We start from the raw sequence: 17,694 nt of genomic DNA on the forward strand, positions 1-17,694 counted from the left end.
TTCCTGATTAAATATCTCCATTGTTACAATAGGGGAATGGCTAGTCCAAATCTTCTAAGGTACAGTCTGAGTAGTTTTAAGATTCACATTACATTACTTTTATTTCTTCTTGCATCACTTTCATTTCTCTTCTCCACTTTTCCTTTATCTCTCTTAATTGGATTTTGAAGTCTCCCCTTTTGTGTCTGCTTGCTCTTTGTCTTTTTTGTTGTTTGCTCATTTTCCCTATCTAATTATAGGTTGACTCTGTTTTTTGGTAAGTTGGAGTACCCTCTTAAACTTTAGTCCTTCCTTGATGCTATCTTAGCTTATTTTCTGGGTTGTTACTAGTTTACCAGATTGTCTGAGTACTGAGAGCTTTGAGAGCCCCCTCTCCTTACTGATTCAATTGACTCTTTAGATGCTGATAGCTTACTTTCCTTAGGCTTGGGTACAAGCTTTTGAACTCAGTCTGAACTTGTCAGGTCATGGGCTAATCAAATTCTAGCCCTAGCCTTAGGTTTAAGTTTTTGATCTCAAGATGTTTTTGATTCAATCAGGCACATCCTCGATTGCCCTGTCCTGGAGCTCAACCCTTAGTTTTGGCAAAAAGATCCCAGGGAGGCTCCCCCTGAGAACTGTGTCTTCACCCCAAACCATGGTTTATGTCTTCATCCCAAGTTCAGACTGGGATTCTTAGCTTTCCTCGAGGATCAGTCACCTTCAGCCCAGATTGTCCTGGGCTTGGACTCTAGACTACTCCACAGGTTTACCATTTCAAGGAATGTTAGTTGGCTTAGACCACTATTTTCCCTGCAGGATCTCAGGGTCTGACTTAGTTTGGATTAAGTTTGGAACCTGTGAGTGGGGTGGGGTGATTGTGGATTGTTCTTGGCTTGCTCTTCACTCATTATTACGCCTCCTGCTAGCTCTGCTCTCTTTACCTCAGTTCCCCAGATGGTCTCTGCCTACTTTTTAGGTTTTTCTTTATTCTTTTTTTTCTTATTTTGAATTAATTTATTTAGCCAATTTATAACATTATTGCTTGGTTATAAGAGTTACATTATTTCCCTCCCTCCCCTCCACTCACACTTCCCTCAGCCAACGCGCCATTTCATTGGGTATTACATGTGTCCTTGATCAGAACCTGTTTCCATGTTTTTGGTTTTTGCATTAGGATGTTCATTTAGAGTCTACATCCCCAGCTATATCCCCTCAACCCATGTATTCAAACAGTTTTTTTTTCTTCTTTGTTTCTACTCCCAGTTTTTCTCTGAATGTGGATAATGTTTTTTCTCATAGATCCCTGTGGGTTGTTCAGGATCACTGCATTGCCACTAATGGAGAAGTCCATTACATTTGATTGTACCACAGTCTATCAGTCTCTGTGTATAATGTTCTCCTGGTTCTGCTCCTTTCTCTCTCCATCAATTCCTGGAGGTCATTCCAGTTCACATGGAATTCCTCCACTTTACCTTTTGATGATTCTCTTGAGTTCTGTGCTTGGACATCAAATTTTCGGTTCAGGTCTGGTCCTTTCTTTGCAAATGTTTGGAATCCTTCTATTTTGTTAAATGACAACTCTTTCCCCTGTTAGAATATATTCTATGCCCTTCGGTTCTTCAGTGTAGATGCAGCCAGATTCTGTATTTTCCTCACTGTTGTTCCATGGTATCTGAATGACTTCTTAGCAGCTTGGTCTGATAGTTCTTGAATTTGGCTATAACATTCCTGCGTGTTGTCAGTTGGGGATTAAGTACAGGAGGTGATCTGTGGATTCTTTCAATCTCCACTTTTCCTTCTCGTTCTAGATTGTTGGGTCAGTTTTCTTGGATAATTTCCTGTAGTGTGATGTCCAGGCTTTTTTCTTTTGTCATGGTCTTCTGGTAGACCAATGATTCTTAAGTTGTCTCTCCTGGAACAATTTTCTAAATCTTCTGTTTTGTGAATGAGATGTTTCATATTTTCCTCAATTTTTTATTCTTTTGATTTTGTTTTATAGTGACCTGCTGCCTTGTGAAGTCACTTGCTTCTAATTGTTGTATTCTGATACTTAAAGACTGAATTTCATCCCTGGCTTTTTGTTCATCCTCCTTCTGGTCTGATTTTCTTTGGAGGTCATCTTTCATCTTCTTTGTCTCCTCTTTCATCTCTATTGCCTCATTTTCAAGCTGGTTAATTTTGGCTTTCAAGACACTGTTTTCTATTTCTAGATGACTTATCTTGCTTTTAAAGTTGTCTTCAGCCTCTCTTAATTGTGTTTTGAATTGTATTTTGAGTTCTTCCAGAGCCAATTCACTGCATTTTCTGTTTTTTTTGTTTTTGTTTTGTTTTGTTTTGCTTGGAGTTCCCTCATCCTTCTCTGTTCTGTTTGTTCTTTGTTCATTGACTGTATAGATGCTGTCGATTGTAATTTCTTTTTTCTTTTTCTGTTGTTTGCTCATATTTACTCCTTCTTTACTCCCTGCTGTTGCCTGAGTTCTTGCTCCTCTCATTTTTTTTTTGTGGTTTTGGACTTTTTTTTCCACCTTCACAGTTGGAGTTTGGTCAGTACATCTCTCAGTGAAGTCTGTGGGGGAAGGGTGTTGGAGCTTGAGTTTCTCTGCCCTCTGGAAGCTTTGATGGGATTAAATCCAGCAGTCTGTGGGGGAAGGGTTTTAGAGCTTGAGATTCCCTGTACTCTGGAGGCTTTGATGGGATTAAGTTTGGCTGGGTTGCTGAATATGTTCTGGGGCCAAAACCTTGGGAATGGGGGGGGGGGGGTCAATACGGAGTGTTTCCACTGCTGCAACTATGCCTCCTGCTCTGCGCTCTGTGTTTCTCTTCTATCTGATTCCCTACTCCCTGTGTTGGGTGTTCTGAGCCTGACACAGCTTTGCCCACAAAGGTACTCTCTCCAGACCAGTGCTTTTGCTTGCCAAGAGTTTCCAGCTGCCACTTGAGGCTTAGTACTCCAGGTGGGTGAGGGGTCCTGGGACTTTCCTTCTTCCTTCCCCTTAATCTGGAGTGTTCTTGAATTTTGGCTTTTGGGGGTGTACCTTTTATGTTGAATACAGCAGGAGGGTTCCTTAGCTCTGTCTTATTGTTAGGTTTGATTTTTAGTCCCCTAGGAGCATTTAGTTTGCAATCAGTAAGGAAGGGTTTTCAGAGTTCTCAATATTTGCTGCCTTTGTGCCGCCATCTTGACTCCGCCTCTCAGTTTTTAGTCTATTTTCCAGATTTTTTCCTCATGTTTAAATGTTGTCACTAGGTGGAAGGTGTTTCACCACATAGTTTTCATTATCATTGCAGTAGCAGTCGCTGGTATTTGCTTACTTTAAGTTTTATAAAATACTTCCCTCACAAAAACCTAGCAAGTGGCTGTTGTAGTTATTATTTTGAATTTAGAAGAGGAAATTGAAGTATATCAGGTTATAGTGATTTATCAAAGAGCCCAGAACTAGACTGGGTAGTTGATCCAAGATTCAAAGTTGGGTCATTGTATTCTTTGAATTACGCAACCAATATTAGTGTTCTAGTTCTCTTTATAACTTTATAGCTATATTAGTTTTTTAATATAATATCCATAATATATATTTACTTATTATTTGTAGAGATTAGCATTGATAATGAGTGTGAAAAAAATAATTATAACCACCAAACACTATTCTGCCATTCACATAATCCCAGAATTGGAGTTAGAGAAGAGACCTCAGGTACTATCTAGATTTCATAAAAGAAATCTCTGCTATAGTATAGCTAACTATTGGTCATTGCTTCTACTTGAAGACCTCCAAGGATCACTTTCTGAGCAGTCTGTTTCACTTTTGGATAGTTCTAATTATTAGGAATGTTTCCCTCTGATATCAAGTAAAAATTTGCTTCTTTTCTAACTTCTGTCCATTGCTCCAGGGTCTACCTTCTGGGTTGAAACAGAATCAATTGGTACACTGGATAGAATGCTGGAACTGGAGTCAAGAATTTGTTTAGTCATTCAGTTGTGCTTGACTCTTGTGACCCTATGGACCCATAGCGATCCATGGGGTTTTCTTGGCAAGGATATTGGAGTGGTTTTTCATTTTCTTCTCTAGTGCATCCAGTGTCATATTGGTGAACCTATGGAATGCATGTCAGAGTGGCACTCATAGCCCTCTCTGTGGGCACATGCACCATTGCCCCAGCACAGAATTTACCAGAGTTCATTACTAGAAAGCAAAGGGTTGGGGGATGGGCTATTCGTCCCCCTCTCCATACAGCTTGGGGTTTGGGTACTCAATCTCTAAAAGGTTCTCCATCAGTGATCTAGAGGATCATTTTGTCAGGCAATCAGAAGTTAAGTAACTTGCTTAAGGTCACACAGCTAGGCAGTATCCAAGTCTAGCCTTGAACTCAGGTCTTTCTGATTCTAGGACAAACATTCTATCTACTGCCACTGAGTCACTTAGTTGCCTCCTAGGTATTCAGAATTTAAAAGACATGCTCAAAATCACATAGTTAGGTAGGAAGAGAGGAAGGGAGGAAGTTTAAATCTGTCCTCTTTTTTTTTTTACTTGTAAACATTTTTATTTGGTCAATTTCTAACATTATTCATTGGATACAAAAATTATTTTCTTTTCCTCCCTCCCCTCCCGCCACCCCTCCCATAGTTGATGCACAATTCCACTGGGTATTACTTGTGTCCTTGATCAGAACCCATTTCCATGTTGTTGGTATTTGCACTAGGATGTTCATTTAGAGTCTATATCCCCAATCATATCCCCTCGGCCCCTGTTGTCAAACAGTTGCCTTTCCTCAGTGTTTTTACTCCCACAGTTTTTCCTCTGCTTGTGGATAGTGTTTTTTTCTCATAGATCCCTGCAGATTGTTCAGGGACATTGCATTGACACTAATGGAGATGTCTATTATGTTCGATTGTTCCACAGTGTATCAGTCTCTGTGTACAATGTTCTCCTGGTTCTGCACCTTTCGCTCTGCATCATTTCCTGGAGGTTGTTCCAGTTCCCATGGAATTTCCTCCCCTTTATTATTCCTTTGAGCACAATAGTATTCCATCACCAACATATACCATAATTTGTTCAGCCATTCCCCAATTGAAGGGCATCCCCTCGTCTTCCAGTTTTTTGCCACCACAAAGAGCGCAACTATGAATATTCTTGTATGGCCTCAGACTCTTGCTAGCTGCGACTAGAGAAACTATGTAAATTCTGAATGCCTTAATTTCCTCATCTAAAAAATAGAAATAATAATATCTACCTCCCAGAAATTTTTGTATCAAGTAAGATAATATTTTAAAAGAAAATAATAAGTGATAATAGCTAACATTGTTATAATCTATATGCCAGACACTATGCTAAGTGCTTCATAATTATTATTTTATTTGCTTCTTTTAACAATCCTGGGAGGCTGGGAGTCACTTAGCTAGTGCTAGAGGCCGAATTTGATTTCGGGTTTTCCTGAACCCAGATCTAGCACTCTTTCCACTATGCCCCCTGGTTTCCAGTGGCTGACACAGTAGTTTCTTAGTAAATTCCCTCTTCTCTCCCTTCTTCCCTTCTTTCTCCTTCCCTTCTTCCTTCCCTCTTTTAAGTGGTTAGATACAGTTATTGTGTCATTCTCCCTGCCTTGCTGTTCTTTGCCCCCCACCCCCAACTACTCTGATTGCCCTCAAGTCTTTTCCTCTTTTTTCAAGCTAAGCAAGACTAGTTCCTTTATTCCGTCCTTATATGACATGGATTCAAGGCCACCCATTGTCCTGGTTGTCCTCATTTGGATATTTTCCATCTTATTATATCCTTTTAAAATTATGGTTCATAGAACTGAACTGATGAGGTCTGACAAGGGAAGAATATAGTGAGGACTATTCCTGGAAGCTATTATTCCTTAATGCAATTTCTTTATTTTCTTTGGTTACCACATTATACCACTGACTCACATTGAGCTTGCAGTCCAGTTGAACCCTCAGATCATCTTCAGACCACCTGCTTTCTAACCAGTATTCCCTTGTCTTAAATTTATATAGATGACTTCTTTTTTGTACCCAAGCATAAGACTTTGTGTTTATCCTTCTTGAATTTCATTTTATTAATTTTATTTTGATGCTTTAGTCTGTCAGGATCTTTTTGAAATTTAATATGTCATCCAGTGTATAAATTATCCCTCTCAGCTTTGTGTTAACTGTAAGTTTCTTTTCTTTTTTATTCAAAGATATTTTATTTTCCCAATTACACAGAATAACAATTTTCAACACATTTTTTGAAATTATAGATCCAAATTGTCTCCTTTTCTTATTTCCCTTCCCTCTCTTAGAGTTGGCAAAAAATTAGATCTAGATTATACATGTATTATCATGTAAAACATATTTCCATATTGGTCATTATTATAAGAAAATACTTGTGTAAAACCCAGACCCCAAAATAAAACCATTAATAAGCTAATGTGAAACTATGTTTTCATTTAAAACAGTTCTTTCTTTGGAGGTAGATAGCATTCTTTGTCATAAGTCTTTCAGAATTATCCTACATTATTGTATTGCTCTCTACACTCTCTGAGGGCATTCCTTACTTCACCCACCCCTCTTCCTGCAGTGTTTTGGGAGTGCTTCCTCCCTCCCCTGTGTGGGGGTAAGGGGGTGGGGCCAGGGGTGTAGCATGACTGGGTCTCTGGGGGGGCGGGGTGTTGGCACTTGGTGTTGGGGGTTCAGACATGGTACTCTGTCTGGAGCTGGGATTGGGGCAGATCTTGGCACTCCATCTCTAAAAGATTTGCCATCACTTCTCTATAGGATCTAGCTTACAGTCTAGCTTATGTGACATATTTTTGTTGACCTTTATTAGATGTTCTCCATCTCTGGCCAGTAATCTGTTATCCCTATATTTTAAACTCAAAACTAGAAATCTAAATTTCATTCCCAGAAATCATCTTTTGACCAATGTGACAAGGAAATCACTTTAAAAGACTGATATATATTAATTTAAGGTCGCCAAGGAATTCAGCTATGTAATTCCTAAATGAAAACTCAAGTCAGCCGTCAACCTTTTATAGAGTTTAATTACAAACAGGAGGAAGAAAGGAATTAGAGATAGAGAGAGAGAGAGGGAGAGAGAAAGGGGAGAGAAGGGAATAGGGCTTAAATACCCCCTCTGTTTAGGCTGGGCCAAAGGCCCAAGCCCTTAGATAGCTGAGGCAAAGAAAAGAGATCAGTCCCTATCACTCATGTGATCAAAATGGAGAAACAGTCTCAGGGGCCTCCACCTCCAGCCTCCTTCAGAGCAAAACTTCTCAGAGCACAACCTCTCAGAGCAAAACCTCTCCAACTCCCCTCAGTCCTCAGACCCCGCTATCTTTAAGGAAACCATCTCAGTTCCCTCCCCTCAGTTCTCACATCTACCAATCACTGCCCATGTCTTCCCTGTGCCAATGGTGGCTCTAGCTTAACCCAGGACCGCCCAGAGGTCTGCCCCTTTGCATATGTCTGTTGAAGATCATATTCTCAAATAATTAAATTTTGATCTATGCTGCAGCCCTTCCTAAATCCTGTTAGGACTGAGTAGGGTGGAGATTGTAAGTTCCAAGACCTGGTTCTGTCATTCCAAGTATCTCTATTGTATCAATTCTAAAATCAATCATGACTCAAAGAACTTCCTGTTCTATGCTTAAGCATAGGTCAAAGCCCTTTCCATTGTTTAGCAAAAGGTTTCTGTCCTAAAGTAGTCTTAGGTAGGGAGGAGAAGGATCCTCCCATGCCAAGGGGGTTCACATTCCAATAGAGTTCTTAATATCAGTAGGAAATTTTTTCCAAGTATGAAACTTTCCAATGGTGAAATTTCCAACATTCACAAGTCTAAGAAATTTCAAGGTTTACACCATCCAACTGTTTACTTTCCAAATGAATTTTTCTTTTGTATCACCTGATTTCAGTGGGCAGTCATGAAGAAAATATAATTAATCCTTATGGCCTTCTGTTTCTTGCTTAAGCCTTCATATTCATTGTCAATAAAGGTTAGATTCTTCCTATAAATACCATTTGTGCTCATATTAATCTGTAGAAAATGGATAGCTACCATTAGTTTTAAAAAGTCTTGAATAAGTTCTTTGTTCTCTTGCATAGGTACTTCAGGTAGGCAAGGCCTTTCTCTTGTTATCAGAACAACAAATAGCTACTTGAGGATATACCCAACAAGGAATCACCAAGTACCATTCCTCCTCAGTTTTCCTTCTATTTTTGTTAGATCTCTCTCCTTTGTGTTTCTATGATATCAACGTATTTCTTCTCAGAGCATCCAGTACCCTTTGCTTCTCTAAAAACCTCAAAAAAGGACTAATTTTATTGTATTTCCTTTTTCTTTTTCATATCTATAATACTGTTTTAGTCTTTAGTGTTTTGACAGTGGTCTCCCTTTCTGTATCTCAACTTCTCAACCTCATTTGAAACTTCAATTCTCTTTCCTTTGGGAATACCACTTCATTCCAAACAACCTGGAATTTTGAAGCACAGCTTACATTCTCTCTATTTTAGTAGAAATACAAATGTCTGGTATTTAGTAAGTTAATGAATAATTTTTTCTATACTCCATAATGACTAAAGTCTTTTTAACCTTGCTTTTTAAAAATACTTGTAGATAGTTATAGCTCAACCTTAAGTAGCTGACTAAAATGTTTACAACCCACTGCCCTCTCTTAATTATTTGACAAATCAACTCAACTTTCTTATCCTAGTTTGAACAGCATTTCCATAGTCACATCTACTTCCATTCAAACTTTATTTGAACTTCCATCAATTTCTTATTTACCCAAATCCACTCCATCAATTTACTTTACTCTCTGATTTTTCCATTTCTTTTCAGCTACCTTTCTGTTTTGAAATATATTTCCTTTTCCATCTTGAGTCTTGTTTTGGAAGTTTTATTCTCTAATCTTTGATTCTTTTATTTCCTCCTCATTCTTTCAGTGAGGCAAGTCAAATTTGGACATCTCTACCTCATAACTACAACTCTTCAAATAAACTACATCCTTTCTCCTTTTTAGTTTTAAGACTTTCTCTCTCTTCCTTCACCTTCTCTCACAACATTATCCTTGAGAATCTGAAAGCAAGAACACATTGGAAAAAAAATTTGATCTTCCACAAAAAACTACCTGAATACCTAGAAAAAATGAAAAAGATAAAAGACATAATTCTTGTGGAAACAATTGGAAAGACAATAGATAATTAGATGAGAAAGTGGTAAAACTTACTGAACAGACTTCTTGAAAACTAGAAGGGACTAAGTAGAACTCAATAACTGACACAGCATGAATTATTAGAACAAAATCAATACTTCTGAAAAATAGAAGAAAATGTAGGATATATGAATTCAGAAGCAATTAACCTTGGATAAAGGTAAAGAAAGGATAACTTTAGTTCCTGAAAACCATGCTTTAAACAAATCCTGGATACTATATTTCAAAAAATAATAATTGAATATTTTCTAGAGTTATTAATACCTGAAGGCACATAGAAGATAGAAAGAATCCATGGAGCACTTCCTGAAAGAAACCTCAGAAGGAAATTATCTGGGAATATCATAGCCCAAATTTAGAGCTCCAGCATAATGGAAGTGGAGAAGAGAGCAAGTATTTATCAAATGGCTGCTCTGTGCTAGGCATTGTGCTTTAACACTTTACAAATATTGTCTCATTTGAGCAAAGAAAATAATGCTATTAATTTCCAGGAAGAAGCAGTTCAGGCACCAACGAACACATGAGATTTGGCAGCTACTCCTAAAAATGAGAAGAGGCCTTGTAATATAATATTTCTAAAAGCAAAGATAGAGGCTTACAGCCAAGAATATCTTGCTCTGCAAAGATGAATATAATCCCAGTGGGGGCAAATAGGTCTTTATTGGAATAAAATACCTTCAAGGATTTCTGATGGAAAGGTCAAATCTGAATAGAAACATTCGTGAAAACACAAAAATATAGAAAAATCTAAAAAGGTAAATTTATTTGAGCAACTGGATGGGGCTGAATTGAAGACTCTAATAGGGAGTGAAGAAAGATGTTTGTTTTCAGAGAAGGAGTTTAATAAGAGAAACAGAACCTGAAAATGAATTGATTTACTCAGCTTTGAATAGAGTAAAGAAGAAAAAAGAGGGTGGAACTTGTTCAAATTTAGACTATATAAGAGGGAAATTATTCAGGTGTGGAGAAAGAGGGAACAGATGAACCTCACTTTCATACTAACCAAAGTAGGACTGGGCAACTCACACACACACACACACACACACACACACACACACACACACACACACACACGAGTGATGAGAAAATACATCACACTCAGAATAAAAAAAGAAAGGGACATAGAGAACCAAGGTTAAGAGGGACCAAAATACCAAGAAAAAGCAGTTGCAAGGAAAAAAAAATCCCTTCTTCTGAAATGAGAATTAAAAAGAAATAAAAAGGAAATTAAAGAACTAGAATCTAAGAGAATTCTTATCATTTGGGGAATGTCTGAACAAATGATAGAGTATAAATATAATGGAATATTATTTGTTGTAAGAAATGACTACAGTATGATTTCAGAGAATCCTGGGTCATGAATTGTTGCAGAGTAAAGGGAGCAGATATAGGTGCACAATTTATATAAGGACAACAACAATGTAAAGATAAGTAGCTATGAAAGACTTTGATCCAACATGTGTCCTGTGGACCTATGATAAAGCAAGTTACTTATTTCCTAGACCCAAGGTGAAGAAAGATTTTGGACATGACCTCTGTGGAATTGTTTTGCTTGACCATGTTTATTTGTTTTAAGGATTTTCTTTCTTTTCTTGATTCTTTTCTTTACTCTTTTTCCCTTATTAAACTTTGTAAAGGGAGATGGAGGGGAAAAGTTAGATTAACAATAGTGATGCAAAAAAGGAAGGTAATTGAAATATTTTTTTAAATGCCCAGAAGAGAGCAGAAGGAAATACTAGCATTATAGTTTTGAAAGTATTGTGTGGAATTTGTCATTAAAAAAAAAAAGCAAGTAGTATAAACCTGGAGAGTCATCATTTCATATATAGCCCCCTTATACTCTGCTATGTATATGTAAATGCTGTTTTTATTGTTTGAATTCAAAAATTAAAAAAAAGAAAAGAAAAGTATGTTTTTTGGCCAAGGTATGGGAGAGACATAAGAATTTCATGTAATGGAATTTTAGAGTAGTTTGTATTGTTTGGTTTCTGTAAATATAGTTAAAGCAATATTTTCTGATTTATCAATTCGTTAGACTCTAATAATACATAACTAAATAATAGATTGTTTCTTGCATAATTTTAGATTGATCAATTATTAGTGGAAAATTAGAGTAAGGTTTTGGACATGACCTCTGTGGATTGATGGATGGATAGTTGCATAGTAATGAAGAAATATGAAATATGCAAATTATTAAAATCATTTTCAATTTAAAAATGATAACTATTGGGGTTATAAATTAATATGATTTATTATGATATATAAATTTTTATTTTTTCCTAAAAAATAGACTTTGCTAGGTTGCTCTTCATTGTATAGGTCAGTGATGGTGAATCTTTTAGCGACCAGCTGCCCAAACTGCAACCTTCATGCTGCATGTGAGGTGCCCCCTTACCGTAGACAGGGGATGAAAGAAGCACTATCATTGGGTTGCTGGGTAGAGAGGGTGGGTCAGGTGAGAAATGTCTCTGGCACAGTGGAGAGGGGTAGGGGAGCAGCCCTCTCTGGCACGTGTGCCATAGGTTCATCAACATGGACTTTACCACTATATGATGAATTAAATACTAGGGTTCTGGATTGTGGAATAGAATACTAATATTTTAAATATCTGAATATCTTGAAAAATCGATGATGCCATCGGTATAGGACTGATTTCTTTTGTGTGGTGAGTTCATCCTTTTCTCCACCTCACTTCCATGTTTTAACCCCTCTTTTATGTTTTGTCTTTCATCATTAGAATTATAAGTTCCTTGAAAGTAGGAATTGTCTTTCTTTTTGCTTGCTTGTCTTTTCCCCCCAAGATTTAACATTATGTCTGGGTTATTTTATTGTCTTTGGATTGTAATATACCTTTAATAAATGCTTGTGCTCTCTCCTCTCTTTTTCTCTCTCTCTCCTCTCTCTCCCCTTCCCTCTCCCTCTTTTTCTCATCAAAATGTCTCCTTATTTGAGTTAACATGTCATTACCTTGTGGTCAACCTAAAGATAAGCCTTTCTTTACATATAACTTGTATTTACATTTGAGTGTGATGGTTTCTATTTCATAGGTACCCTGCCCACACTCAAAGCTTTTACAGTTTGTTCATACCTACTAGATATTGCATTCCTGGAATAGCTTTTCAGAACCCAAGGTCACCTTCATGCCATAATTGGGCATCATAGGACTCTAGTAGAAAGAAATTGAAAATGCTAAATTAAATTATAGGAACTTTAATGGGAAATGATTTACTTTATTAGAGTAGTTTAAATTAGTTGAAATATTCTTTTGTTATATTTGCATTTTAGTCATTTAAGAGGGATTTCTTATTCCATGTAAGTTATTAAATATGAGTTAAGAATGATGTTCCCTCCCACCCCTGCTTCTTTGACCCCTAGGTTGTTTGATTTTCTTCTTTGGCCTTTTTAAAAAAACCCATACCTTCTTTCTTAGAATCAATACTATATATATTGGTTTCAAGGTGAAAAACCATAAGGGCTAGGCAACTGAGGTTAAAACGACTTGCCTTGGTTCATACAGCTAGGAATTCATTATGAGGCCAGATTTTAATGAAGGACCCATCTCCTGACCTGGCTCTCTATCTACTGAACCACTTAGCTGCTTCTCTTGCCTTTATTTTAAAATTAGGTTGGAAATTATGTTTTTTGAGTTCTGAAAATACATCAGGATATAATTTTAACTGAAATCCAGAAACTGTAATGCTTGAGTTAGTGGATATTGTTGAGGTAATCACATGGGAATATAATTAGTGAATGAACATTTTCTTCAGGTAAGATTTAGACCAGATGACCTCTAAGGTTACTTAGAGACTTAAGGCTACTGAGATTTGTAAATGAGGTTTTATCTGTTTACATAGTGAAAATCCTCAGGTAAATGCAGAGGTGTATACCCGATGAGGAACACCACAGGAGTGGAAAGTGACAGCTGGTCAGGCCATTTTATGAAACCTAACCCCACCCCCCCTCCCCAGATCAATGACTTTCGAACAGGACTCCGCTTAACCTGGATCTAATAGAGATCTCCCTCCCTCCCGGATCAAAACCCTCCCACCACCCACCTTCGTTCTCCTTCCTTTTAAAGCGGTGACTGCTAATGATGAACAAGAGCTTTTTATTTGGGATGGGATAACAAGGGGAGGTGAGGGAAGAGGTCAAACAGGGGTTCCCGAAGCGAAAAGCACAGACTGAAGGCGGGTCCTTTCGGCTTTCGCCCGCCCACAGCCGGGACCGGCCTGGAAGCCTTCTCTGCCTTCTTGTTTCTCCTATGCTGGCTAACCTCATCCAATATCAAAGAAACGGCCAATGTCTTTGGGTGCCGCTGGCGCGGAGGGAGACGCTTCAGGCTCAGGACTGACTCAGCCCGCCCTTCAGGGAAAGCCCTCCCAGGCAGCCGAATGTCCAGCCAGTCCACACAGAGTGAATGAACAGAGACAGGATCAGTAAACAGTCCTTGTGGGCGTCCGATAGGATTGGGAAATCCTCAGGAAATGGTGGGTTTCCAATCTCGAGGTGGGAATGGGAACCGATTCATTCCAGGGTTCAGAACTGAACTCTGCTTCTCCAGCATTCCATCTCAACTCTGTGTAAAAATTTCCCTTTCACCTACTATAAATAATTAATTTCATAAGTAGATCATAAAAATGTGATCATCTTTGAAAGAAGCTTGATATACTAGTAAGCAAAAAAGAAAAACTTATTCCTTGACTTTACTAGGTAGAAGATTTCTGAACTTCATGAGAAATGCGCAATGTATCTTATCTTAATTTCCTTTTAAATTTAGTTGAGAATGTAAGGATGCAGAGATAGTCCTGCTGAATGAGAGTTGAGCTCTGTATCCCACTGACAGCTCAGTGACTTTGGACTAATCCTGAAATGTTTATCTTCCTAGGACTCCAGGTTGATTAACTTATAATGGGAAGGGATCCTTAGAAGCTGTGGGGTGTCCCACCTTTTCATTTTATATTTTACAAATGATGAAATTGAGACTCAGAGTTAAATGACTTGCCACAGCCACACACAGTGAGGGTCTGAGGCAGGACTTGGATTCAGATCTTCCTTACTCTAAGATCTGTGTACTATCCATTGCAAAACCGACCTAGACCTCATCTGTAAAATGAGAAAGCTGAATTAGGTGACATCTAAGGATTCTGGTTTGTATGATTTAACAAAAAAACAACTTGCTGAAGTTATCAGATTTGAAAAAGAAGTGATAAAATTGTAAATCTCAAACTGCCTCTTGATGTTTTAATTAACAGAATGAACTTGGGCTAGCTACTGAGTCCTTTTTTTCTCCTTAAATTGAAGAGACTGTTTCTTATACTTGAAAACACCTAAGTTCCTGGGGACCTGTACAAGTACAAAGGTTAGGTGTGACTCTTAATTTACTAAAACTGAAGCTAATTACTTCCATTCTTTATAAGACTGGGATGTGAAGATATGTTTATGTTTTATATCTAAGGTATTGTTGAGTAGCAGGTAACTGATTATAATCGAATGTGAAATACTCTACTTTAGGTGAGGCTTTGCTCTAAGAGGGAAAAAATGAACAAAAAGAAATGTAGCATCTTTGGTTGTAGGAGAGCAAGATTTGGGAAATGGAGAGGAGTTTACTTAAGCTTTTGACAAAGGGGAAAATGGATTTCTTAGGCATATAAAAGAAAATAAGCACTCAGACTTGAGCATGGTGGAGGGACATAAATTTCATGCAGAAGCCAGGAAAATCAGACTGGGCTAACAGTCATCATTCACTTATATTTAGACAGAGACTAAATAAGCATAATTTCAAAGGGAATGCTCCATTAGTAAATGAACTTTGTGCCTCTAACGGCCCAACTTAGGACTAATTTGAACCTCTTATTCTCATGATATAGAGTAAGTTTGTGTATTGGTAGTATCATAGCCAATGAAGTTTAACCAAGGCATGACTATTGCTAATTGAAAACTCACTATATAGACTAAAATATTTGGTTTTGTAATTCCAGGAGGCTGCTCTTAAGTGTGTGGCTGTCACACTTAGTGTAAAAGTAGGAGTAAGGAAGGGTTAGAGGCTTTGGGTAGGGAAAACTAAGTTCCCAATGGCCATCTGACTGAAACAAGAAGTAACTTGGAAATATTATGCAGGAGCAGAAAAAAACAAGGGACTTGGAGCCAACTATTTAGTTTGCTACCAATTGCTTCTCCTCTGTGCTGTCGGATAAATACAGATTGTATTTCCTGTTTACTACAGGTTAACACCTATTTTGGCACTTAATGTCTGTATATTTAAAAATATGGCACGTTTTCCAAGATTTTTAATAAGAATAAAACTAGCCAGCATTTATATAGCACTCTTATGTTTATAAAATATTATCTCATTTGAACTTCACAGCTTCCCTGGGAGGTAGGTGGCATTATTATTTTTATTTCTTCAGTTGACAAAATTGAAGTAGAGATGAAAGTGACTTGCCTAGTATTATACAACTTAGGATGTGTTTGAGACAGAATTTGAATTCATGTCTTCTTGACTGTAGGCCTGGTGTTCTATCACCAACTTTTGGGAAGTGAGGAACACCTCAGGGAAAGATGACAAAGTGGAAGATATTTTGCTAGTTTTTTACCTGAAAGATTCAGAAGTATAGCTTTGGAGTTCAGGGTTTTAGGATGTCTGAGTATAAGCTGTTTATGGTTTCATCTGTGATTTAAAAATTGCTTGAATATTTTAATTCAAAGAATCACACAGATCACACAGAATTGAAAGGGCAAATGAAATGTTATATACCTATATATAGAGATGTAAATATATATATGTTATATACCTATATATGTAAACATATATATGTTATATATCTATATCTGAACAGTAATCTGTTCTACAAAATCCCTCATTTGTGGCTATCCAGTTTCTGCTTGGAAACTTCTCATAACACCCACTCTCTCTCAAGACCATTCATTTGATTTTGGTCAACAGTATTGGGAAGTTTTTTCCTTAGCATTGGTTATACAAAATCTACTTCTCTTCAACTTCCACCTAATGCTTATAATTTTGCCTTATGGGGCTTGTCACTCAGACTGGTTCTTTTTTCACATGATGATTCTTTATTTTTTTTTTTACACTCTTTACTTCCATCTTGGAATCAATACTGTTTATCAATACTGTGTATTGGTTCCAAGGCAGAAGAGTGGTAAATGCTAGGTAATGGGGGTTAAGTGACTTGCCTCAGCTGAGAAGTGTCTGAGGCCAGATTTGAACCTAGGACCTCCCATCTCTAGGCCTGGCTCTCAATCCATTGAGCCACCCAGCTGCCCCCTGATTCTTTATGTTCTTGAAGATAGCTGTCATGTCCTTTACAAGACTCTCATTCAGGTGTTACATCCCCTTTCTTTTAACAGATCTTTGTCTGGCATAGACTTCAGTCATTGGGGGGGGGGGGGCGGTGTTTCTAATTACAGTCTATAGACATTTTTTATTGAAAACTTTGTTTTGAAGATCAATACAACCACTCTTATTTAGTAACCAATTATAATTAATTTCAATAGATAAAATGCCATCACTTTCTTTTCCTGCTGTCATTTTTAGTCACGTGTTTCAATTTTATTAGTGTCCTTCCTAAAATGTGACATCCCATATTGAAGATAGCTCTTCTGCTGTGTTATGATCAGGGCAGAATGCAGCAGGAGTATCATCTCCCTTATTCTGGATCCAATATTAGTTTACCCTAAAATCATATTAGCTTCCTTTGGCCACCAAGTCACATTGTTGACAAAAGTTGAAGAACTTTGAGAAGAGCAAAGTGCAGTGTATTGATGAAAATGGGGAGCAATGAACCCCATAGGAGCAACTCCTGGAGAATTCATTATGATATCTTGGACTTGGGTTCCCTGTACTTTGTATCACATGGGGAATCTGAGGGTTAAAGTAGAACTTGTTGGCCATTTAATTTACCTTGTATCTGAACAAGAAAGACTCCCTCAGGATCTCTATCAAGTGCTCATCCATTTCTCATTTTGAAGACTTCTAATGGAAAGGAGGAATCTTACTACCTCCCAAGGCAGGCCATTCTATGAATGAATGCTGGTTAATTAGGAATGTTACTGTATTTTTTTAAAAAATGATAAAGGGCCTGGGGAAATTAGAAAGTTTTCTTAGTTGAAATCATATTTTGAAATCTTATTTTTCTCTTCCTTCACTATAAAACTTTTCTTGGCTTCTAGGTATTTTGTTTTTGACAGCAGATGGCAGCATTGGCTAGTGTGTGTGATTTTGTGTTATTAAATAAGAAATGAAAGCACAATTTCACCTTTCCTCTCTGCATCTCTTTCCCTCTTTCTCCTCCTGCTACCTTGAGTAGTTTTTGTGTGTGGGTGACTTGTCGAGCATAGTAACAGAAAGATCGAATGCTATTCTGTTCCCCCCTCCCCCAATAAAGGAAAGACCTTGTATTTTCACCCTTCCTTCCAAAGTTAATTTTATACGGATGCACTGGGTGAAATTGTTTTCTCTAAGGTGACACTTTAAATTTGTTTCTTTACGAGAAGGTTGGGCTG

General features: G+C 37.6%; 1 protein-coding gene and 1 pseudogene across 11 annotated transcripts in view; both read left to right on the plus strand.

The window, feature by feature from the left end:
* KIAA1328 (KIAA1328 ortholog) overlaps positions 1-17,694 on the plus strand; it is a 577,332-nt gene that overhangs the window by 174,659 nt on the left and 384,979 nt on the right. The window lies entirely within an intron of this gene.
* LOC130458694 (U4 spliceosomal RNA) lies at positions 15,045-15,198 on the plus strand (annotated as a pseudogene).

Source organism: Monodelphis domestica, chromosome 3, assembly GCF_027887165.1.
Source record: "Monodelphis domestica isolate mMonDom1 chromosome 3, mMonDom1.pri, whole genome shotgun sequence".
Taxonomy (NCBI): Eukaryota; Metazoa; Chordata; class Mammalia; order Didelphimorphia; family Didelphidae; genus Monodelphis; species Monodelphis domestica.